This window comes from Aplysia californica, unplaced genomic scaffold (genome assembly GCF_000002075.1).
Source record: "Aplysia californica isolate F4 #8 unplaced genomic scaffold, AplCal3.0 scaffold00231, whole genome shotgun sequence".
NCBI classification, from domain to species: Eukaryota; Metazoa; Mollusca; class Gastropoda; order Aplysiida; family Aplysiidae; genus Aplysia; species Aplysia californica.
In genome coordinates, this window is record NW_004797501.1 from 432,118 (window position 1) to 435,685 (window position 3,568).

The window sequence follows — 3,568 nt, forward strand, 5'->3', positions numbered from 1 at the left end:
CTCTCTCTCTCTCTCTCTCTCTCTCACTCTGAATATCTGTCTTTCCACTGCATCAGTAATGTTTAATCAGTTGAGCTGATATTGAGGGCATTGCTACTGGTTCTTTATAACGATAATATACGTTCAAACAAAGTCAGTAGACCTACGCACTGGCCTGAAGTGCGAGACTAAGGCCTCGAAGAGCAGCAGCCATGATCCCCAAGTCTTAATCCTTAAGCTCGCTTCCCCAGTTTAACTCAAGACGTCAGTTTGAGTGAGCCACGTTACGTGATAATCTGAGGATTACCCTATAACCAGGCCAAGCCACCCTGTTCGCTCCAAATCCTGCTAGGTTTTAGTACAACTGAGCGATTTCTAGTTCATGCTCAAGGCTGTATCGGTCTTTATCTACGTGAACAGTGTGAAATAAAGCGTCTGTCATCCTTACTTTGTCGTTTCACCGGGGGCAATATTTGTTTTAAAGGTAGTATTCGTATGGTCGTTTGGGTTAGCGTGCATCCGAAAATCGTATGGCGTGCTATGGATTTTTTTTAATACCATGTACTATCAGAGGGTTGAACGATCTTGGGTCATTTTAATGGCTTCTTGTTAGAGACAGTGTCAAAACGAAACTCAAGGGTCATGCTAACGGCTATTCTTTCTTTGGCTAAGCGCCAGGTCAGGCAATCCAGAGGCAGGAACGAGTCAGGAGAGAAAAAGAAGAGAGAGAGGGGAGTTCGTTTTGTTTAAGTGAAGCATATCTATACAATGACGGGCACATAGTGCTGGGAAGTAACAACAAAGATAGACAGAAATAACAGTGGGAAACAAAAACAGGTGTACCTACCAGTGGCGCCGTCCAACCACAACAGAGTTTGGAAAGCAAGAAAGAGACAAGCAAAAAGCCGAGAAGCTGTGTCTAGACTTTTCTTTACCCCCCCCTCCCCCTTCCCACTTTTTTACCATTCTTTTCCCTATTATTTTAGTAAATACCAAAAAGTGATACTCTCTACACAGGGCAACAACGATGCACGGACTTGTTGCTATGAGAGGTGCATATCCTGACAATGCATTATCATGAGGCAAATGCAGCAACACACTCAGGTTAGGGAAATGCTCCTGATATTTGATTGAAGACACCGGCATGGTACAGTGGTCCTTTTTGTCAAGAACACAAAAGTCACAGTCAGATTCTCGCAAAGGGGACAATTTTTTTTCCAGTATCTCCTTCTTTGTGATTTGACACAAGGAACAGGTGTCTGTGGTGTAAGGGTTATGCGCTTCGCTGTCTCACCAAGGAGACCGAGTTTGATTCCCGAATGGAGAAATGTTTTCATTGAGTATCTCGGTCTTTCTGCTGGGATGTTGTATCCATCTCAGCCTGTAGTGGCCCTTACAAGTAGGGTCGGAAGCCAGCCTTCTAAATTATCTAAAATGGGTCGATGGGAGCGTAAAAATACCAACCTAAAAAGAAACTTTAACAGTGTCCCACTCAGCCCGGACTAATCCTGATGGGCAGAATCACAGGAGTCTCTGCTCTAAAGTATCTAGATTATGTGGATGGGCTCGTCTTTAATTACGGTGAATTTAATCAACACAATTGTTGGACAGAGAACCGCCCTTGTTACTGTAAAGAAGATGTCTTAAAAAACCCCATGGGTAAGCTTTTAGTCTTGAAAGCAAATGACATGACTTCGATACCCACCTGCTGAAGATAATTTATTGAGTATTTTATCATTATTGTCAATGTGTTATAGCTAGCCATTTTTCCAGTTTTGTGGTATGGTCAGAAAAAAGTCCACCAGTTGTCTCTGTTGGCTTTCCAACTCACGTGCTCAGAAATCAAACAGTTCAAGCTCTGACAATATGACTAATCTGATAATACATTTGGAACTGCGCATATGTTCCACATTAGATGTAAATTTAATGTGTTCGCATAGTCTCCGTTTGAAACTCTTCTTTCACTTTCGAACGTTCGTGATGAGGTGCCATGACAAAGTATATGATGGAATGCTTTATGGTCCATTTGATCCTTGTCAAGACTATGATGCTGATAACTTGAAGTGACTTACTTATTCGTACAGAAGTTAAAAACTGCATCGTCTTAGACAAGAATACTGAAGAAAGGTACAATTCATGCTGACTGCCACTAAATCCCTCCACCTCTTTTTGGAAAAATGTTTCCTCCTAACATATCTCCCACCCCATCCAGGGTTCATATTTCTGACAGAAAACTCCATCTTCTTTCCAAGATTATTTACAAGCATCTTTTTCACCTCTGTCCGAACTGTGTTGGAAATTTATTTTCGGAAATATCTGTAGTACGATCAGACACACGATTAAAAGTGATTATTTGTACACAATAATGTTTTCTCCTCGGCCTTTCTCTCTTTTTCTCTCCCCTTCTCTGTCTTTCCCTCTCTCTGTCTCCCCCGTCTCCCCTTTCTCCCCCCTCTCTCCTTCTTTCTCTCTGTCCTTAGTTGTTCAGTCTCCTCTATGTCTGTGTGTCCGTTTGCAGGTCTATCCGTTAGTCTGTTCGTTGTTCTCTTTTTCTGTCCATATCTCATTGTCTTTCTCCCTTATATATCTCTCTCCCCTCTCTCTCTCTTTCTCTCTCTCTCTCTCTCTCTCTCTCTCTCTCTCTCTCTCTCACACACACACACACACACTCGTTCTCTCTCATTCTCTTCACTTTGGATTAATATTGCATACTAAAACAACGTTATTGGAATCACTTTGCAGGTAAGTTAACTATTTTATAGAAGGTGTGTACAAATAAGGAGATTAACCACATGAAGAGAATAGCTCGTTCTCTTTGGGACCGAGCCGAAATCGCATTACGCCAGCTCTAGCTGTGGTATCACCACCAATCTGGGCAGCACAGATCATGCCATGACATATTATGTGACCTGCTCATGGTCGGTCTTGAGGTCCCAGATTTGTACCTATGCCAAAAAAACACCACCCCTCTTCTTGTGCCATAAAATTCTTCATCTACTTCTTTCGGGGCGGATCACGTCTAGCTCGTGTTCACACAGCGCTATGTACCATCGAGCGCTGGAGAACGAGAGAAGAAAAGAAAAGGACGTAGGCCTACAATAAGATTTATTTTTTTTAAAGCAAATTTATTCAAAATTAATTACGTGTCTGCAAGGTGTCTTCAATATCAACCCTACGCACGAAACATCTCGCATCTCATCAGTTGACCATCCACGAAAAGAAGCTGTCTACCTCTAAAACAATAGGGAAAACCACTACAAAACGAAGGGGGAGTTGAAACACGCCCTTCTTTACACAGCAGACGGTAAGTAGTATTATGATGAACGCATCGATAGAACCATTTTGTACATTCTGTTACAATCTCAATTGCACATCTACACATTGTTGCTACTTATTATAAATGATACTGCTCACATCCAATTTACTGTCCTTTTTACTCGCCCTGAAAGTTTTCTGTCTTTAACACCTCTGCATCGCACCTTCTAATCTTTCGTTTAATCAGTTTGAAGGTCTCATTAACTGGCCTCGACCAAAGATTTACATACCGCAGTTTTGGCTAGAAGCAAAATTTTCTGTAACATCAGAATCT